The sequence below is a fragment of the Marmota flaviventris genome, chromosome 10, assembly GCF_047511675.1.
Source record: "Marmota flaviventris isolate mMarFla1 chromosome 10, mMarFla1.hap1, whole genome shotgun sequence".
Taxonomy (NCBI): Eukaryota; Metazoa; Chordata; class Mammalia; order Rodentia; family Sciuridae; genus Marmota; species Marmota flaviventris.
This window is the reverse complement of record NC_092507.1, coordinates 105,416,642-105,438,280: the sequence shown is the minus strand read 5'-3', so window position 1 is coordinate 105,438,280 and position 21,639 is coordinate 105,416,642.

Below are 21,639 nucleotides of genomic sequence, written 5' to 3'. Positions count from 1 at the left end.
TTTATTTTATTTACTTATTTATATGTGGTGCTGAGGATCGAACCCCCGGCTTCGCACATGCGAGGCCAGCGCTCTACCGCTGAGCCACAATCCCCTGGACCTTTTATCTATTTATTTGTGGTGCTGGGGACTGAACCCAGGGCCCTGTGCATGCAAGGCAAGCGCTCTACCAACGGAGCTACATCCCCAGCCCCTGGACTTCTTATTTTTAAGGCCCAGATGAAATGCCAGTGCTCCTGCCCCTCTCCTTCAGTCCTCATCACCATGTTCTCAGAGCTTTCCGCGGGGCCCAGAAGAGCCTGGTTTACAGGACTGCATTCATCTGTTTACCAGCAGCCTCTCCTGTTGGACAGTGAGCTCATGGAGGCCAGCAGCCCTGCTTTTCCTCTACCCCACTGCCTGGCACGGTGCCTAATGTATTCATGGCAGCAGTCGATGCGTGTTTGCTGACTGACTGGGGCAAGGGTTGGTCCTCTGTGTGGTAAGCCATTGTTATAGATCGTGGCCGCCATTAGAAGATGGCGCTGGCTTCCACTGTGGCCTGTGGTAAACAACTCCTTTTATGGAGAGTTGGCGCGCAATCCCTGACCGCCCTATGAGAAAGATCCACGTGGCGGCTTAAGATTGGTATGCGGGAGGCTTTATTAGGCTATGCTTGGGCGCTCGGCGGGGGGGGGGGGGTCGCTAGAAGATGATACTTGAATCAAGGCCTGAATAAACTGCTGAAAGAAGAATCCTGTGTCGTGTTTTCCCTTGCCGGCGAGGGGTCGCGACACTTGGTGGCCGGCACGGGGAATTAATATTCCTCGAACCCAGGATCCAGAACTTTCAGCAGTCAGGGTGGTGCACCGGTAAGTTCCCAGGTAAGTGGGAATCCGCAAGCTAATAGCGGGACGCTCCTCTGTAGAAAAGGAGAGAGCGGGGATTTCATAGAACGGACGCTCCTCTGTAGAAAAGGAGAGAGCGGGGATTTTTGTACTTTCACTTTCTTTATAGCTCTGAAAACATTATGGGCGCTACCTCTTCAAGCCCAATTTTGTTGGCCCTGGATGGGTTGCTACGTTCAAAAGGACTTAAGGTAAAGCAGAGTACTTTGCAAATGTTTTTGAGAGAAGCTGATATAGCGGCTCCTTGGTTTGCCTTTTCAGGGAGTCTTACGATTCCTAGCTGGGACAAATTAGGGAAAGATCTAGATTTCGCTCGTGAGCAAGGCACCTTAGAGGGTGGTGTTATACCACTTTGGAAGTTAGTTAGAGGATGTATAGCAGATAGTAAATGCCAAGAAGCTGTGAGTGAGGGTTAAGCTGTTCTTGAGCAACTACATGAGGAAAAATCTGAAGGATCACATAGTGAAGTGGCAGAGAGTATTAAGAGTAAGAGTAGTGAGAAGGCAAAAGAGCCTGAAAATAAAAATAGGAGAAGGCTCTACCCAGACTTGACCGAATTAAAAATGCCTGAGAACACAAGCGACTCAGAGAGTTCTGAGGACCTTGATATATTCCTACAACAACTACGCAAGATAAAAATGAAGAAGAAGAAAAAGGAGATACAGGGCACGCAGGCCTACTGTAAGAAGGGGAAGGGATCTAATATCGGTCAACAAAACTCTGAGGAGGAGGAGGTAGAATATCTAGAAGAAGATATGGTGCCGGTTGCCCCACCCCCGTATGTGGGGGGGGGAGCCAAGGTTCCGGGAGATCTTTTCATGCGCAAGTTTGGAGGACAGTTAATACAGATATGGGACTTGCCTACCCTGTATTTCAGGACAATAACAGGGGAAGATATCATGAGCCTTTAGACTTTAAGATAATTAAAACCTTGGCAGAATCTGTCCGCACTTATGGCATAGATGCCGCTTTCACCCTTACTCAGGTGGAGGGACTTACTAGATTTTGCATGACTCCTTCAGATTGGGCTAGTCTAGTCTGCTCCTTGTGTTTCCCCTAGAGGGGACCAAGATCGGTCCTTCAATCTCTCCAGCATCAATCTCACAGGAGTTTTTTGCTTCAGTTTTTCCAAGGGTGATTGCATCCATTTAAAACTTAAGAACTTGACTAACTGGGAGGACCCATTGCAGTACAGTCGGATCTCGCAGGGAGTTTTGAAAGCAGCGCTCCTACAAATTAGCTCAGGGAAAAACCAGGGCTCAGGAAACTTAACAAATACTTCTGAGCTTAATATTACCACTCTGGCCATTACTTCCCAGGTGTTGATTCCGTTGTCTCCTTCTAATCAGACCTCTAATGCCACTCATTTTAAGGCTTCTCCTTATTGCACTCCTAAGTGTGGCTTCCCCCAACATTCACACCTTGCCAAGATCATTCTTGGGAGAAACATCAGGTCGCTAAAGGTTTCTCTCTTTCCCCCTCTCTTAAAAGATACTTGTATAATTCTTCCAACAATAATTCCTCTATAGGAGCAGGTTGGTCTTGGTTTCAATGGTTGATTTCCAATGAAAAGGGAGCCACAGCTGATATTTCCGCTTTGGCTCAATTACGAGGAGTCCAAAGTTGGCTGTTTAATGTTTCTGGCATTACCCAAGACTCGGGGCGAGGTAGGAGGCTTAAAATTTCTGCAAATAATTCACAATTATCTAATGCTACATTACCCTCCGCAGCAGTCTGTCTCCAATCTCCGTTCCTGTTTATTTTGGCTAATGGTACATCACAGGGGATGCTTAATTGTTCTAATGTTACCTGCTATTTGTCTGAGTGTTGGAATGGCTCCTGGACTATGGCAGTGATTATGAAAATTCCAACCTTTGTCCCGATCCCGGTTACTGCAGATCCAGAATCTTTTCCTATAGTTGCACTGATTAGAGCCCGTAGAGATTTTGGAATTACGGCAGCTATAGTGACAGCTGTGGCGGTATCTGCTGTTGCAGCGGTTACAGCTGGAGTAGCCATGGCCAGCCAGGTACAAACTGCTGCCACTATTAATCAGGTTATTCAACAAACATCCACCATACTTGAATCTCAAAGTAGAATTAATCAACACATTTTATCTGGGATTCTGGCTGCTAATCAAAGGATAGATCTGCTTCAAGCTCAAGTTGAGGAGTTGTCTGATCTAGTACATTTGGGTTGTGTTGATCAACATGCACATTTATGTATAACCTCTGTCAGATTTAATGATTCCAGGAATGCCTCCCGCATCATCGGGGAGTATTTATCCGGAACCTGGTCCATAGAAGCAGAAAACTTGATCCAGTCTCAACTAACTCAGATTGCTGTTTTGAATAGTACCCATGTCGAACCAGTGACTTTGGGTCAATTCACCAGTTGGCTATCCTCTGCTTTTTCCTTCTTTAAGGAATGGGTGGGAGTGGGCATTTTTGGTGCTATGTGTTGCTTCGGTGTTGTATTTTATTTGTGGCTTCTCTGTCGCCTTAAAAATCGCCATGCACAAGAAAAGGCTATGATTGTACAGGCTCTTGCAGCCTTAGAAAATGGCATTTCTCCACAAATCTGGCTTGCACATCTTAAACAGTGATTTCTGGGCAAGGCCATTGCACCCCAAGTTAGTTTCACATTGCACTGGGATTGGCTTGTCCTCTTTCTTATTCTCTCCCAGTGCTGAATAGCCCTTGCACTCTGCAGGTCTTGTTACCATTGCATGCAGATGGGTTTCAGGACTGGTCTTTCTTCTCGACTACAGACTCTTTACCTTCCTCTGGGGCTTAGGGATTGTGTTGCCAACTTAAATTTTGTTATTATTTACCAGGCTACTCGTGTTATCCTACTTCTCGCCGTCGTCACGATGCAGGATGCGAGGCAAAGCACTGCACTTGAGTGATCCCTCAACGGACCTCAAGGAAAGCATGTCCTATTGCATGCGGGTTTGACGTCCACGCCCCGCCCTACGAAAAAAGGCGTTGGCTGATATGGGATCAGGTCTGGGGAAGGCGACTCCTTAGGACTGAACCATACATTGCAGCCACTTTTGCACAGTGGGATAGGACCTCTACTTTGGCCTGCATTGTTATTTAAAATAGAAGGGGGAACTGTGGTAAGCCATTGTTATAGATCGTGGCCGCCATTAGAAGATGATGCCGGCTTCCACTGTGGCCTGTGGTAAACAACTCCTTTTATGGAGAGTTGGCGCGCAATCCCTGACCGCCCTATGAGAAAGATCCATGTGGCGGCTTAAGATTGGTATGCGGGAGGCTTTATTAGGCTATGCTTGGGCGCTCGGCGGGGGGGTCGCTAGAAGATGATACTTGAATCAAGGCCTGAATAAACTGCTGAAAGAAGAATCCTGTGTCGTGTTTTCCCTTGCCGGCGAGGGGTCGCGACACCTCTGTGTGTACTTTTACTTGGAATGGTGATGGGTTTCCAGCGAGCTACCCTTTGGATCCACACTGCAGCGTGGAGGCAATTTAAGGCTCTTATTGGCAATACCCTCTCCCCCAGCTCACTGCCAGGAGGGGGAGCTTAGGAATGAGTGAAGAACAAAGTACATTATCCAGACACAGTTAGCCTCTGCACTGGGTGTACTCCTAGGGAAGGGTGGGAGACGGGGGCACTCACTCTTGCTCTCCCCTTGGGGCCTGATTGGAATATGGCTTGCTCCCTGCTGCTACCTGCTGCTAGTGCGAGGTGATGGGCCTGGATATTTGGTGCTTCTTGTTCTGGTCCCTTTTGTGATCAGCAGTGTTGGACTACCACCTGCAAACACACTGTTCAGAGCATCAGCGCTCTGTATCTACTCCAGTTGGAAAATGCCTTTGTTTGTGTTCTTTTATTTTTTGTGATACTAGGGATTGAATCCAGGGGTACTTTATCATTGAGCTACATCCCCAGCATTTTCTCTTTCTTTATTTGTGGTGCTGGGGATTGAACCCAGGGCCTTATGCATGCGAGGCTAGCACTCTTCCAACTGAGCTATATCCCCAGTCCCTGCTTTTTCTATTTTTTTATTTGAGACAGGTTCTTGCTAAGTTGTTGAGGCCAGCCTCAAACTTGCAATCCTTCTGCTTTAGCCTCCTGAGTTGGGATTACAGGCCTGTGCCACCATGCCCAACTTGGAAAATTGCTTTATTTCGTAGCAGCATGTACTACAAAATAAATAATTTATCTTCTTTAACATCAGGTTTTGCCTCTCAGGAGGCATGCCTGTGTACAGAATTAAAAAAAAAAATTTTAAATTTGTTCTAACTTGTTATCCATGACAGTAGAATGCATTCGACACATTGTTCACAAATGGAGCTCAACTTCTCTTTCCTCTGGCCATACGTGGTACAAAGTCACACCAGTAGCGTAATCATACATGTATATAGGGTAATAATGTCTGTCTCATTCTACCAGCTTTCTCATCCCCACAGCCACACCCCTTCCCTCACTCCCCTCTGCACAATCCAAAGTTCCTTTATTCTTCCCTAAACCCTCCACCCTTCACTATGGACCAGCATTGGCTTATCAGAGAAAACTTTTGGTTTTGTGGGATTGGCTTACTTCATTTAGCATGATATTCTCTAGTACCATCCATTTACCTGCAAATGCCATAATTTTATTCTTTTTTTAATGCTGAGTAATATTCCATTGTGTATATGTACCACAGTTTCTTTATCCATTCATCTGTTGAAGGGCATCTAGATTGGTTCCATAGTTTAGCTATTGTGAATTGAGCTTCTATAAACATTGATGTGGCTGTGTCCCTGTAGTATGTTTAAGTTGTTTGGGTATAAACAGAGGAATGGGATAGCTGGCTCAAATGGTGGTTCCATTCCAAGTTTTCTGAGGCATCTCCCTACTGCTTTCCATAGTGGTTGCACCAATTTGCAGCCCCACCAGCAGTGTATGAGTGTGCCTTTCCCCCACATCCTCGCCCACACTCATTACTGCTTGTATTCTTGATAATTGCTATTCTGACTGGAGTGAGATGAAGTCTTGGAGAAGTTTTGACTTTGCATTTCTCTCATTGCTAGAGTGTTGAACATTTTTTCATATGTTTGTTGATTGATTGTATTTCTTCTTCTTGAAGTAGCTCATTTATTGATTGGGTTTTTTGTTGTTAAGTTTTTTGAGTTCTTTATATGTCCTGGAGATTAGTACTCTATCTGATGTGCGTGTGGTAATGATTTTTTACCATTTTGTAGGCTCTTTCTTCACATAATTGATTGTTTCCTTTGCTGAGAAGAAGCTTTTTAGTTTAAATCCATACCATTTATTGATTCTTAATTTTACTTTTGGTGCTTTAGGAGTCTTGTTAAAGAAGTTATGTCCTAAGCTGACAATGTGGAGATTTGGGCCTACTTTTTTTTCCTATTAGGTGCAGAGTCTCTGTTCTAGTGCTTAGGTCTTTGATTCACTTTGAGTTGACTTTTGTGCATGGTGTGAGAGAGGTTTAATTTCACTTTGCTACATATGGGTTTCCAGTTTTCCCAGCACCATTTGTTAAATAGGCTATCTTTTCTCGAATGTATGTTTTTGGTGTCTTTGTCTAGTATGAAATAAGTGTATTTATGTGGGTTTGTCTCTGTGTCTTCTATTTTGTACCATTGATCTACATGTCTACTTTGGTACTAAAAGTATGCCATTTTTTGTTACTATTTCTCTATAGTATAGTTTTTTTTTTTTTAAAGAGAGAGGAGGGAGAGAGAGAGAGAATTTTTAATATTTATTTTTTAGTTTTCAGCGGACACAACATCTTTGTATGTGGTGCTGAGGATCGAACCCAGGCCACACACGTGCCAGGCGAGCGCGCTACCGCTTGAGCCACATCCCCAGCCCCTCTCTGTAGTATAGTTTAAGGTCTGGTATTGTGATGTCTCCTCATTCACTTTTCTTGCTAAGGATTGCTTTGGCTATTCTGGGTCTCTTATTTTTCCAAATGAATTTCATGATTACTTTTTCTAGTTCTATGAAGAATGTCATTGGGATTTTCCTAGAATTTGCATAAAATCTGTTTAGCACTTTTGGTAACATGACCATTTTGACTAGATTAATTCTGCCTATCCAAGATCTTTTAATCTTCTAAGGTCTTCTTTAATTTATTTCTTTAGTGTTCTGTAGTTTTCATTGTTTAGAGGTCTTTTACTTCTTTTGTTAGATTGATTCCCAAGTATTTTATTTTTTCGAGGCTATTGTGAATGGGGTAGTTTTCCTAATTTCTCTTGCAGTGGCTTCATCACTTATGTATAGAAATGCATTTGATCTATGGGTATTGATTTTATATCCTGCTACTTTTCTGAATTCATTTATTAGTTCTAGAAGTTTTCTGCTAGAATTTTTTGGATCTTCTGAATGTAGAATCATATTGTTAGAAAATAGTGATAGTTTGGGTTCTTTTCCTATTTGTATCCCTTTAATTTCTTTCCTCTGATTGCTCTGGTTAGAGTTTCAAGGACTACGTTGAATAGAAGTGGTAAAAGAGGGCATCCCTGTCTTGTTCCAGTTTTTAGAGGGAATGGTTTTAATTTTTCTCCGTTTAGAATGATGTTGGCCTTGGGCTTAGCTTTTACAATGTTGAGGTATGTATCCCTAGTTTTTCTAGTGTTTTGAACATGAATGGATGCTGTATTTTGACAAATGCTTTTTCTGCATTTATTGAGATAATCATATGATTCTTGTCTTTACATCTATTGATGTGACATATTACTTTTGTTTATTTGTGTATGTTGAACCAACCTTGCAGCCCTGGGATGAACCCCACTTGATGGTGGCGCATTATCTTTTTAATATGTTTCTGTATGCAATTGCCATAATTTTATTGAGAATTTTTGCTTCTGTGTTCATCAGGGATATTGATCTGAAGTTTTCTTTCCTTGATATGTCTTTGTTCTGGTTTTGGTATCAGGGTGATATTAGCCTCACAAAATGAGTTTGTAAGGGTTCCTTTCTTTTCTATTTCATGGAATACTTTGAGGAGTATTGGTATTAATTCTTCTTTGAAAGTCTTGTAGAACTTGGCTGAGAATCTGTCTGTTCCTGGGCTTTTTTTGATTGGTAGGCCTTTGATGGCGTCTTCTATTTCCTTGCTTGAAACTGATCTGTTTAAATTTTGTATGTCCTCCTAATTCAGTTTGGGTAGATCATATATCTCTAGAAATTTGTCAATGTTTTCAAAATTTTCTATTTTCTTGGAGTATAAATTTTCAAAATAGTTTCTAATTATCTTCTGTATTTCAGTAGTGTTCATCATGATATTTATTTTTTCATCATGAATTTTAGTAATTTGAGTTTTCTTTCTGGTTATTAGTGTAGCTGAGGGTTTATCAGTTTTGCTTATTTTTTCAAAGAACCCACTTTTTATTTTGTCAATTTTTTGAATTATTTCTTTTGTTTACATTTCATTGATGTCAGCTCTGATTTTAATTATTTCCTGTCTTCTACTGCTTTGGGTGTTGATTTGTTCTTCTTTTTCTAGGGCTTTGAGATGTAATATTAGGTCATTTATTTGTTGGCTTTTTATTCTTTTACAGTAAGAGCTGAATGCAATAAACTTTCCTCTTAGCTCTGCCTTCCTAGAGTCCCAGAGATTTTGATATGTTGCATCAGTGTTCTCATTACCTCTAAGTATTTTTTTTATTTCCTCCCTGATTTCTTCTGCTATCCATTCATCATTCATAGCATGCTATTATACTAATCTATTATACTTGTCTCCAGGTGTTGGAGTAGCTTCTATTTTTTATTTTATCATTGATTTCTAGTTTCATTCCATTATGATCTGATAGAATGCAGGGTAGTATTTCTATTTTTTTTTTTTTTTTGTATTTGTTGAGAGTTCTTTGTGGCATAACATATGGTCTATTTTAGAGAAGGATCCACGTGCTGCTGAAAAGAAAGTGTGTTTGCTCCATGATGGATGAAATACTCTATGTATGTTCGTTAAAGTCTAAGTCATTGATTGTATTATTTAGTTCTATAGTTTCGTTTTTATTTGGAAGACCTGCCCAGTGGTGAGAGAGGTGTGTTAATGTCACCTAGTATTAGTGTGTTGTGGTCTATCTGATTCTTGAAATTGAGAAGGGTTAATTTGTTGTATGTAGATACATATTTATGATTGTTATGTCTTCTTGACGTATGGTTCCCTTAAGTAGTATGAAATATCCTTCTTTATCACCTTCTGACTTGCTTTGGTTTGAAGTCTACTTTGTCTAATATGAGGATGGAAACCCCTGCTTGTTTACCCAATCCATGTGAGTGAGATGTTTTCCCCAACCTTCACCTTCAGTCTGTGGATGTCTTTTGTTAGGAGGTCAGTCTCTTGAAGACAGCATATTGTTGGGTCTTTTAAAAACGTAATTTGATTTTTTTCTCTTGCAGCCTATAAAATTCTATTCTTATTCTGTATGTTAATCATTCTCATTATAATGTGCTTTGGAGTGGGTCTACTGTAATTTTGTACACTTGGGGTCCTATAAGCCTCTTGTAATTAATTTTTCATTTCTTCAGATTTGGTAAATTTTCTGGAAAAGATTGTATCTCCATGCCTTTGTCTATTCTGATAAATCTTAAATTTGGTCATGCTATTCCATATTTCTTGGAAGTTTGTTCATGGTTTCTTACAATCTTCCCTGTGTGGTTGACTTTATTTTCAAGAGTATATATTTTGTCTTCATTGCCTGAGGTTCTGTCTTCTAAGTGGTCTAGTCTGTTGGTGATACTTTCCATTGAATTTTTAATTTGGTTTATTATTTCCTTCATGTGGAGGATTTCTGCTTGATTCTCTCTTTTTTTTTAAATTCAAAATTTTTTTAGTTGTGGTAGACACAATATCTTTATTTTATTCATTTATTTTTATGTGGTGCTGAGGACCAAACCCAGCACCTCGCACATGCTTGGCAATCACTCTACTGCTGAGCCACAACCCCAACCCCTTGGTTCTTCTTTATTGAAATGATCTTTCATTTTCTGTATTTTCTCTCCTAAACTATCATTTATCTAGAAGATCAGCCTAACTATGTACTTTCTGAATACCTTCTCTGACATTTCTTTTACTGTGTTGTCTATGGATTCTATTGTTAGAACGTTGGTTTGTTTGAAGCACTTGGTTCCCTTGTTTTTTCCTGTTGATTGTGTCTTTCCATCTGGCGGTATGAATCTGAGGCAGTACAGTTTCTACCCTGAAGGCTTCCAGGGCCTCACCTTTAAGGGAAGACCAATATTAACAACACCCAATGCAAACAATAGACACCTTTAAACCAAGTAACTCCTATTAAGACATCTATAGTTTTGTTGCAATAAACAGAAATGATGTTCAATTATTGTCTACAATATAAATAGTAAGTTTGCTGAAAGGGTTCACCATTTGAAATGATGGACAATGAAGGAACAGAAATAGTGTAAGATGTGATGTTTATAAGCAGGAAGGAGAGAAGATAGAGGTAAAAATTTATAGTAAGAGGGAGGAAGGAATAAATAGAGGTTGGTTGTTAGTATGAGAAGTGAGAAAGAGAATCCAGGGAGACAGGTGAGATGAAAAAATATATATACAGATTTTTAAAAGGTGAAAATATAAGAATACACAACAAAACTGTAATAGACTATTCAGGCATCACATTCCTCAATAAATTGATGCATGAAAAATATTTTGATTCAACGATGGTAGAGATGTATGAGAGAGAGAAAGGAAAGTCTAAATGGAAAATTAATTGAATGATTGCTTCTGTCGACTTTCAAACATTTTCTCAGCCTCCCTTCTGTGCTGCTAGATGGGGTTGTCTGAAGTTTGATGGTAGCTCCAGTTCAGTGGGTGCAGGAGCAGTTGGGTGGGTGAGCCGATAGCAAGATGGTCCTCACAACCTCTTCCAGTCTTCCCACCTGTTGTAGCCAGCCCCTTACGTCCTGCGCACTTCGGGACTCACTGAACTGGAGAGAGCCTGGTTTTCTCCACTTTCTCCAACCTGACCCCCCCAACCCCACTCCGAAGGCTTGCCAGACCCCGACTGGCCCATGCAAAACCAGCTGCAATGTGACGGACCTGGGCCTCAGTTTCCCCAGGCTCTACCTTGCTGCAGTCCCGAGATCTCAATGCCATTTCTACTTGCAGAGAGTCGGGGATGCGCTCACCCAAAGGAGCGACCCTGCAAGAGGCAGCCAGATGGCGGTCACTAGGACACCCAGCAGGAAGGCCTCAGGTACAACCAGACCTGCAGGTCCCCGACAGTATATCTCCAGGCATTGGACGGAGTCCTTAGACCGAGGTGGCTGCGACCCGAGATGGCGGTGGTGGTGGTGGCAAACCTGCATGCCCTGGCTGGTGTCTCAAGATGGCAGTGGCCGTGTGTAACCTGAGGATACTGTGACAATGGACTTACAGGCAGCAGCAGGCTGTGGGCAGTGGGTGATCTGCTGGTGGTCTGCTGGTGCTCTGCAGGCTAAGTGATTGGTGAGTGGACATCAGTCGGTGGGCAGTGAAAGGTAGGCGATGGACAGGCAAGAGGCGGACAAGTGGGCAAATGGTGGACGATAGGTCGAGGTCCGCCAGCAATCTGTGCTCAAAAGGTGAGTGATATGCTGGCAGATGGCAGTCGATCATGGCAGACAAATGGGGGGGGGTAAACAACAGGGGATCAGTGGGCAATGTCTGCCTCACAGAGAAACAGTCTTTCCTCTGCTTGAATCCCCAGTCAGGAGCGACAAGAAACGCAGCCTCCCCCTCTAGTATGCCATCTTGGATTGTGGGAATAGCATTCTAGCAGACAGTTTGCTGTTACGTTGGGAAAGACCATGTTTTCACAATGGCTCTGCAGACTGTATTTCAAGGGTCCTGGCTCTTATCACAAAGGAGTATTTCTGATAAAGATGGACAAAGAAAATCTTCAAAGAAATGGATCTTTCCTTGGAACTTTTAAAAAAGGCCCCCAAACAATTCAAATGTTCATCAGCTGGTGACTGGATAAACAAAAGGTGGTATATTCATGCCATGGAATAGTATTTAGCAATAAAGAAGAACTACTGCTGACATGCAAAAACACGTATGAATCTCAAAAACACTATGCCGAGTGAAAGGAACCAGACACGAAAGACTGTATGGTATATGGTTTTGTTTATATGAAATTTCTAGAAAAGATGAATCTAGGGAGATAGAAAGCAGATCAGTGTTTGCCTGGGACTGTGGGTGGAGTGAAGATGAACCCCTGTGGCCACCAGGATTCTACTTGGAGTGACGGAACTGATGTACAACTGGACAGGAGAGGGTTCTACCACTGCACAAACTGTCAGTCCAGTGGGCCCTGTTAATGGAGAATGGTATGATATGTAAATTATAAGTCAATGAAGCTGATATCTGGCCAGGGCTGAGGTGGAGAAGGCCAGACAAAAGAAATCGTTGGTAAGTTCTCCCTTTGACTTAGGAAACAGGTGGAAGAGAGCAGCTGGGCTCCACTGCTCTCTGGATCTAGGTTTTAGGTGAGCATCAGCCTTGAAATCTTTTCCTTTCCATTTAACTGCTCTGTCTTCTTGTTCTTGGAGGGGAGGAAATGGCACAGAATCCTCCTTCTGCCAAAGACAGTAGAAGCAGAAAAGTGCAGGGAGAGTTTGAGCTGCCTCCCCCACATGTAACCTCTCAGTTCACCCAGCCCAGCAGCCTCTTCATCGCCCCTTTTAGCTGTGACTTTAGTCATCCAAGCGCAGAGCACAAAGACCCAAATTATCAGTGTGAGCAAGTTCAGCCCACACATTTCAGCTCCAGCCCCATCGAGACGTGTGCTTCCTTGAGAGACAGCCCTGAAGGGGCAGCTCTGGACAGGAACGCCAGGCCTCGGGTCGGAGGCTGGCCAGCTCAGGCTGGGACTGTGAGTGGCCAGGTGGGAGGTCAAGGACCCAGGTTCATGAAGCCCAAACCACCCAGAAAGGACCAGACCTACCATGAGGGAGAGGTGAGGAGTGAGAAAGGACTCATCGAATAACAAACTTGCTCATGATATCAGACCACACCTGCAGACACTTCTTCACACCTTGCAGAACTCGTTCACAGGATCTGACTCAATCCTCAGAAGCTCAAGGCAAGATTATCATTGATACCCCAGGAAACTGAGGGAGAGAGGCAGGATTATCATCAGTGACAGAGCTGGGGACTCAAACCAGTTCTTTTGACTTCAATTAATTATACATACTATATAATCTGTCCTTGATATCCACAGGGGATTTGTTTCAAGACCCCTGGTGGCACTAAAATCCCCAGATGCTCAAAACCCTTATATAAAATGGTGTAAGTATTTGTGCAGAACCTAGGTACATCCTCCCCAATACTTTAAACTCTATATTACTTATAATACTCTAGATTACTTATAATGCCTAATATAGTGTAAATGCTACATAGATACTTTTTATACTGTTTTTTTAGGGAATCACGATAAGAAGAAAGGTCCGTACATGTTCAGTGTAGACACAGATACATATACACACACACACACACACACATATATATTTAAATATTTTAAAAACTCTTTTTAGTTGTTGATAGACCTTTATTTGTTTATATGTGGTGCTGAGAATCGAACCCACTGCCTCACACATGCCAGGCAAGTGCTCTACTGTTGAGCCACAACCCCAGCCTCCCCCCGACACAAATATTTTTGTTCAAATATTTTTGATCTGTGTTGGTTAAATCCAAGGAAGCAGAACCAGAAGATATGGAGGGATAAATGTGCTTTGTGTGTGCACATGCATAAGCACACACATGTACACATGTATGTGTGTGTGTGTATATATATAAAGAGAGATATTTTTATAATATATACTATATATTATATTATATATATATAATATATATATAAAGAGAGAACACATATGTAAAATATATGGTATATGGTGTATATATGTAAATACATGGTATATAGACACTATTACACTATATCTGTACATATATACACATAAATGTGTGATTGTGTGTACATATGTATGGGCCTGCGTTTGTGTGTGTGCATTCAGTACCTATTGCCTATTGGGTCCTCTTTCAAGTCCCTTCCATTGGGTCCTCACCACAACCCCATGACTTTGGTACTTTTTAACAGATGAGGAAACGGAGGCAAAGAGCAATTCCTGTTTTAAGGTCAAATGACAGATCTGGGATCTGATCTCATGTGGTCTGGTGTGCTCTCGGGACACTCTGCCACTGGCCTCTGGGCCCACCGCATGGCAAGCTGTGGCTTGATTTCAGGGTACGGACAGCACTACGGTCCTGGCCAAGGCAGCCCCAGCCTGTCGTGTCCTGCTGGCTTCACCTGCTAGAACTGCATCTCCTGCCCCCCTCGCAGCTCCCTCCAGTCTGCGTCTGCCTCTGAGGCTGCCAGCCCCACAGTACCGTCCCGGGGAACTAGAAAAGCAGATGGGTTTCATGGGCCTGTGGATGTTTGCAGTGACATGAGTGTTGATTTATTATCTTCTCTGCATGCTGAAAATGGTCTTCTAAAAACTTTATGGATACATTTACATGGAATTCTTCCAACTAAAGAACGTACTGCAATACAAAGAAATTTGCTGCCAATATTGTCTCATTTCCAAGTGACATTGAATCAGGTCTAAGTAAATATTTATGATTTCTCTTGAAATGTGACAGACTCATGACATGGTAATTAATTTTACTGTAGGCTGAATTCAGAATGGCTTTGGTAATCTATGAGTAGGTGTGTAAAATGTTTATAAGGCTTTCAAAAAATAAGCCCAAGGCTTAAATGAAACCTTAATCAGACAACCGAAGAGGAAGAAAATTGCAATTCTAATTTTGCTGATAGAATTTCTATGGGAAGCAAAGAGTTTTAGAGATTGATATTCATTGCAGAGAATCAGCACAGATCATATATTTTATGTACTGTTAAACTATTTGGAAACTTCACATAACACCGACTCTTCAAGAAATGCTTGCTTTGAGCAGTGGATAAAAAAGAAAGGCTAAATTTAGAAAATTGGTTTGGGTTTGGGGCAAAAGCTGAGAGAAACAGAATATTTCACGACTCTCTGCCAGGAGGGTAAAGGGGTGGTGTCTGATTTGAGGCCTCCATATTTGGGTGCTTCTTTCTCTCCTCAAAAGCAGATCTTACATTGTCTACTTGGAAAAAAAAAATCCAGAATCTGGTTAGTTTTCGCCACCTCTCTCCCATTACACAGGACTCACCTGGGTTATTGTACTGTCCCCTCCTGGGTGCCCTGCTCCCAATCATTCTCCCTTCCTTCAGGGTCCAGCCTCATCCCTCCGAGAGCAGAAGTGAGCTCATGTCATTTCTCTGTCGTCACCGGCTTCCCACCCCACACACCACCTCTACACAGAGTCTACAGGTCTTCTTACCAGATCAGGCCCTGATGTCATTTCCACTGTGACGCCCCTGACTCCCTCCTTCCTTGGTCCTTCTGTCCAGCAACTCTCCAGCATCTGCCGAGCTCTGTTCTCCTCCTTCGGGTTTTATACTAGTATCACCTTCTCAGCTGACCACCCCATCAACACAAGTAGTAGCTGCTTCACCCCCAAGTTCCTGCTTGCCCCGACCACTGTACTTTTTCCTTTAGGATTTATCACCATTCAACATCGTCAGTCTTATTTATTTCATTTAGGATATAAACTCTGAGAGGAATTTTTGTCTGTTTTCTTTACTACTACAACCTCAGCACCTACTATAATGCCAGGTACACAGCAGGCACAGAGAAAATACATATTTATTGGATGGATGGGCAGGTGACTGGACAGAGAGGGACTTTCAGGATTTTCATCACTGTTGTACGAGGAATGGGTTTCTTTCTTTTTTTTTTCAATTGTTTTTTCTTTTCTTTTTTTAATGGTGGTGCTGGGGATTGAACCCAGGGTCTTGTGCATGTGAGGCAAGCACTCTTACCAACTGAGATGTATCCCCAGCCCCTTATTTTTTGCTTTAAAAATTTTTTAAATTTATATATGACAGCGGAATGCATTACAATTCTTATTACACATATAGAGCACAATTTTCCATATCTCTGGTTGTATACAAAGTATATTCACACCAATTTGTGTCTTCATACATGTAATTTGGATAATGATGTCCATCACATTCCACCATCATTTATAACCCCATGTCCTCTCCCTTCCCCTCCTACCCTTCTGCCCTATCTAGAGTTCATCTATTCCTCCCATGCTCCCATTCTCTATCCCACTATGAATCAGCCTCCTTATATCAGAAAAAACATTTGGTATTTGTTTTTTTGGGATTGGCTAACTTCACTTAGCATTATCTTCTCTAACTCCATCCATTTACCTGCAAATGCCATGATTTTATTCTCTTTTATTGCTGAGTAATATTCCATTGTGTATATATGCCACATTTTTTTTTATTCATTCATCTAGTGAAGGGCATCTAGGTTGTCTCCACAGTTTAGTTATTGTGAACTGTGCTGCTATAAACATTGATGTGGCTGGGTCCCTGTAGTATGCTGTTTGAAGTCCTTTGAGTATAGACCGAGGAGAGGGATAGCTGAGTCAAATGGTGGTTCCATTCCCAATTTTCCAAGGAATCTCCATAGTGTTTTCCATATTGGCTGCACCAATTTGCAGTCCCACCAGCAGTGTAGGAGTGTACCTTTTCCCCCACATCATCGCCAATACTTATTGTTGTTTGTGTTCTTTTTTTTTTTTTAGAGAGAGTGAGAGAGGAGAGAGAGAGAGAGAATTTTTTAATATTTATTTTTTAGTTATCGGCGGATACAACATGTTTGTTTTGTATGTGGTGCTGAGGATCGAACCCGGGCCGCACGCATGCCAGGCGAGCGCGCTACCACTTGAGCCACATCCCCAGCCCGTTGTTTGTGTTCTTAATAGCTGCCATTCTGACTGGAGTGAGATGAAATCTTAGAGTAGTTTTGATTTGCATTTCTCTAATTGCTAGAAACATTTTTTCCATATATTTGTTGATTGATTGTCCATCATCTTCTGAGAAGTGTCTGTTCAGGTCCTTGGCCCATTTATTCATTGGGTTATTTGTTTTTTTGGTGTTTAGCTTTTTGAGTTCTTTATATACCCCAGAGATTATTGCTCTATCTGATGGGTGAGGGGTAAAGATTTGCTCCCAAGATGTAGGCTCTCTATTCACCTCACAAATCGTTTCTTTTGCTGAAAAGAAACTTTCAGTTTGAGTCCATCCCATTTATTGATTCTTGATTTTAATTTTTGCACCAAAAAAGTCTTATAAGGAAGTTAGGGCCTAATTCCACATGATGCAGATTAGGGCCTACTTTTTCTTCTGTTGTAAGCAGGGTCTCTGGTATTATTCCTAATTCCTTGATCCATTTTGAGTTGAGTTTTGTGCATGGTGAGAGATAGGATTTTTTTTTTTTTTTTAATTTTTAACAAATTCTTCAAGTGAATATTTTGCTCACTAAACTTTATTATCATTATTATTTTTATTTGTTCTACTTAGTTGTACATGACAGCAGAATGCATTTCAATTCATTGTACACAATTGGAGCACAACATTTCAATTCTTTGGTTGTACAAGGTGTAGAGATACACCATTCGTGCAATCATACATGTACCTAGGGTAAAGACGTCCATCTCATTCCACCATCTTTCCTACCCCCATAATCCCACCTCTCTCAGTCCCATCCATAGTTCCTTCATTCTTCCCATCTCCCCTTCTCCCATTATGGATCAGCATCCACTCAGAGAGAACATTTGGCCTTTGGTTTTTGGGGATTGGCTTACTTCACTTAGCATAATATTCTCCAACTCCAACCATTTACCTGTAAATGTCATAATTTTATCTTCTTTTAATGCTGAGTAAATTCTATTGTGTACATGTACCAAATTTTCTTTATCTATGCATCTATTGAAGGGCATCTAGGTTGGTTCCACAGTTTAGCTATTGTGAATTCAGCTGCTATAAACATTGGTGTGGCTATGTCACTATAGTATGCTGATTTTAAGTCCTTTGGGTATAGATGGAGAAGTGGGATAGCTGGGTCAAATGGTGGTTCCATTCCAAGTTTTCTGAGGAATCTCTGCACCAATTATCAGACCCATGAGCAATGTATGATTGTACCTTTTTCCCCACATCCTCTCCAACACTTATTATTGTTTGTATTCTTGATAACTTCCATAGAGTTAAAAATCCCATAGAACGGGATTTCTGAGAAAGAAGTAAAACATTTTTATTTTTGGTACTGGGGATTGAACTCAGGGGCATTCAATCATTGAGCCACATCCCCAGCCCTATTTTGTATTTTATTTAGAGACAGGGTCTCACTGAGTTGCTTACTGCTCATTTTTGCTGAGGCTGGCTTTGAACTCACAATCCTTTCTGCCTCAGCCTCCTGAGCCACTGGGATTACAGGTGTGTGCCACCGCGCCCTGCTAGGAGTAAAACATTTGGAGAAGGCCTTGGAATATACTGTTGAGAGGTGGAGACCTCTGGAATTTCAGTATATGAGCTGGTGAATAATGAGCTGGTGGTTAGATTATTTCTAAAGAATAACAACATGTCATTAGAATTGAGTGAATCACACAAAATTCTGTAAAGTTTTTCCTAGAATTGGGGTGCAAGGGGAAAGCGGCGGGGAGGGGGGAACTGTTCATCTTACATCTTACCTGGGTAAAATGCAATAATTAACAATAACTCCCCAAGTACAGAGTCAAGCCCCTGATCCAAAGCCTGTCTCAACCTGCAGAGGGGAAAGGGCCCGGGGCAGACTCAGGACTCTTGACATTTCTCAGAAAATTCATTTCTACAATGTAGACTGGGGTATTCAAAACCATAACTTCACATACTGTTTTGCAGTTTATGATAACTTTGTAAATTGCTCACTGAACAATTGTATTATTTTATGCAATAATAATGTGTATTTATTGAGCTATTACTCTACACTAAGCACTTTAATAGAGTAGCTCCTTTGGATCCCCCAAGAGTTTATTCATTCAACAACATTTATTGAGCACCTACTATTTGCCTGGCACTATGCTTGGAGCAGAGATTTCAAAACTGTGTTGGTCCTGCCTCAGGGAACCTGTAATACAGTGAAGGAGACCAAAAACTCTGGTACTCCAAAAAGCCCAGTGTGGTATTTGTGATGGAAGGTCATGGAGTAGGAGCAGAGCCCCTACTCGTATCTTTTTTTAAAAAAATTTAAAAATCCCATTTTTTTCTCCTTCAAACCTGTAGGTCTGCTAATTTCCTCATTTGCCTGTTGGATAGACTTTTCTACCAAAGTCATTTAGTCTCTAACTACTGTTCTTATTAACAATGACCAGATTCAGGTTAGAGACTGTCCTGGGCTGGCTCAAGGGAGAATGATGGAAAGTTTTATCCTCTCCGTTGCCTTCTAGAGTCTTTCTGAAGAAGGCTTGTTCCTTGATGGGAACTTTGAGGCCTCTTTGTAGGTAACTTGAGCCAATGGGGAAATCAAAACTCACAAATCTACCCTTAGAATTGGACCCCAAGAGCTCCTAAGTCTATAAAAACAGTCTGTGCTGTCCCAGGGGAGGGAAACTGATGAGAGAAATGGGAAGGGAATATTGAATGTCTGCTAATATTTCATTTAAAAACAAAAACAGAACTCCTTCTTGTCTAAATTGAATATACAGATTGACCCATGGGTGCTTCCTTGGTTTGTGTGGCTGTGGTTACACATCAACCCCTCAAGGGGCTTCCCGAGGGACACTGACGATACACACACACAGATACACACAACACACACGTGTGCTACAAACACGCAGGCCAGCTCATCTGCTTTCAGAGTATTGCAGCTTATCTGTGCTACATGAGAGGAAGGACAGGCTGTATTATTGAATTTGAACTACATGGATCCTCACTAAAGGGAAGAGTGGTTTAAGAAGAACCCTACAAAGAAGGAAGGAAGAAATAACACCCATAACGCAGAGCCATGTAGACAAAAGAAAGTGGCACCGTCCCTAATTCAATATAGGCTTACTGTCATCACATGAGGTTAGAAACCACAACCATCTAATCAGATCAGACAAGAAGCTGACGAAAGCAAACTTGGAAATAATCAAGAGGACAATGACTTCGCCTCCACTGCATTCGTGATAAACCTCACTCTAAGTGTACCTCAGGCCTTGAGATATTAGCTAGTCAGGGAGTGCATGCATATAATTTATAGATGAATAAATATGCTCTATTGAGGCGCATGCCCCCAAGTTTTATGCGTGATTGAAAAACATCGAAGGCTGTTGTTTCAGGGAACTAGCTCTGTTTTAACCAACCCTGGTCCTTTAAGAACAGGTCTGTTATTTGAGTCTGTCATTTGGGCAGACCCAATGGCCAGCGTGTACAGACCTGAGATGAAAAACTTGATTCACTTACAACCTGCATTTCTTCATCAACAGTATCTGGATGCTGTTCCTTGAAAGACCTTCCTGTGTGCTGTGAGCCTTCGCAAAAATAATTCATCTTTTATAAAAAAAAAATAACCATTTTATACTGTACCATAATGGGAAATACTGAAATGTAGTTGTCTACATATATTTCTTCATACTGTGAAATTTAATCTATGGTTTTAGGGTTTTCTGTCTCCTGTATGTATTTTTGTTTGTGTCATTTCTTAGTCCAACAATGATTTTTCTTTTTGTGCAAGAAAATTTGTGTAACTGCTCCACATGTAAAGCAGTGTTAATCGGTGAGCGATGTCACAGAGAGTTGAAAAGCATGTGATTAATGGTCTGCTTCAAATCCTTTTGACCCTCTTCCCTGCCAGGATCCCTTCCCTGACCTCTGATCCTGATGCCTTCCTTGACCCCAGGCTCAGAGACCCCTACTGAGCTGGCCCTTCACTCCTTCCACAAGGGGTGAGCCTCCACGTCAGGATTGGGGGCTCTCATCACCACCCCAGGCCTCATAAAGGGAGAACAGAGAGCAGCTGTCTGCAGACCGACATTCCCAGACCTGGTGAACAGGTGCCACTTAGTTCTCAGGGGAGTTCCAAGGGAGAATTCCCCTGCAGGCTAGCCAGCCTCCTTGCCTCAAGATGTGTCTCTCCAGAGGTGGCAGGAAGTTCAGCAATAAGGTACTCAAATCAGGCTCTGTTATTTGGGCATGTGACCTAGTTTCATTGTGTGTCAGTTTTCACATCTGTAAAATGGGGTTAATAACAATGCCCACTTTGTGGGCTTGTGGAAATGAAATAAGATTCCACATGAACTGGATGATATGCGTAGTCTGGTAAATTATGTTTCTGAAAAAAATGTGAGCTACTCTTACTATCCTGTAGGATTATATTCAGACTCAGCCTCCGGCTGAATACTTGGCAAGAACCTCATGATTGAAGTAAAATTGGACTTTATCACTTGGAAAGGGATAGGATCTCATACTACAGCTCTCATTTACAACAACCTAAATATGGTTTATAGTAACGGGCTTTGGGAGCATACAGACTTGGATTCAAATGTCAGCTGTACCGCACATTGCTGTGACACTGGGCAAGTCACTTAGCTTCTTTGGCTTCCTCTGTGCAGCGGGATTTACACAGTGATATTGAATTGTGAGGAGGCGATGTAAGCATAGCACCCAGGACAATGACTGGACTTAGTGATTCTCTCCTTTTTTATACTGTCCCTCTCCTTTTTTTTTTTTCTTTACATGACCATAGAAAAACTTGTTAGAAGACTAAACATTTATTGAACACCTGCTGTATGCCATGTACTGGTTGGACATTTTATTATCTCATAGAGTCTCCTGTATTGGCTGAAATGATGTGAAGTATTTATTAAAAACATTTTTTT